This window comes from Anneissia japonica, unplaced genomic scaffold (assembly GCF_011630105.1).
Source record: "Anneissia japonica isolate Jap-2015-1 unplaced genomic scaffold, ASM1163010v1 scaffold8948_len120252_cov100, whole genome shotgun sequence".
Lineage (NCBI taxonomy): Eukaryota > Metazoa > Echinodermata > Crinoidea > Comatulida > Comatulidae > Anneissia > Anneissia japonica.
Window position 1 is genome coordinate 68,261 of NW_022746293.1, and position 970 is coordinate 69,230.

Sequence of the window (970 nt, forward strand, 5' to 3'; positions counted from 1 at the left end):
AATGATGTGAGATGGCAGCCAAAATTCTCCAAAACAAACAGCAAACACGAAAGGGAAAGGAATATAATGTGCACTGGCGACAATGTGTAATATAACTTTGAATTACTCATACAACAAAACCATGTAAGTTATTAAAGCTAAGTTAACTTATTAAGACGACTTAAAACAAAAATAAATTCTTAAATTTGCTGCCAGAAATATATGGGTTATTGGAAGACCAGTATGAACACTAATTGACAAAATAAATGTTCCTATAATTTTTACCCGAAAGCCAAATACATTGATATAAGCAAAACTAAAACTTTCAAGTTGTCATAACTGAAGTTCAAATGTTTTGATAGTATATTATTGAAAATGAAACTATTGATAACGCACACATTACAAAAGCACTCTGACGCATATGCCACAATTTTATGCATGTTTCTTTACTGTAGGTTTGATTCCCTTTGTCTTTGTCTTTGTTCGTATCAAATTTCCACAATCTGAAGTGATAATATGCGACCCATCATTTTTTTTCGCAAACCAAACATTGGGTCGCGACCCATAGGTTGCGGAACGGTGATGTACGACTTATCCCAATCAGATCGAAAATTAAACCCTGTAAACAGAACTATAAAATCGATTTTTATTCTTATTAGCTCAGGGAGGTTTGACATAGCAACTCAGGGGAGGAAAAAATGTAGTTCAAAAGTAGTTGACACCAAATTACTTCATTATTTGCTTGGCTAGTCTATCAGTACTTTGTCTTCTTCTGTTTCTATAAAAAACTTCACCTCTCCCTTGTCACTTCTGTCTTTTCTTAAACATAATACTGGACTTAGGAAAGATTTCTGCTGTACAGACATCCTCGGTAAGCCTTTCGGTCCATAAAATAACGTCTGGGGAATAATTTGTAATCAGGGGTGGATTCAGAAATTTTCTGACGTGGGGCAGGGTATAGATATTCCAGGGGCGGATGTAGGTTCACATT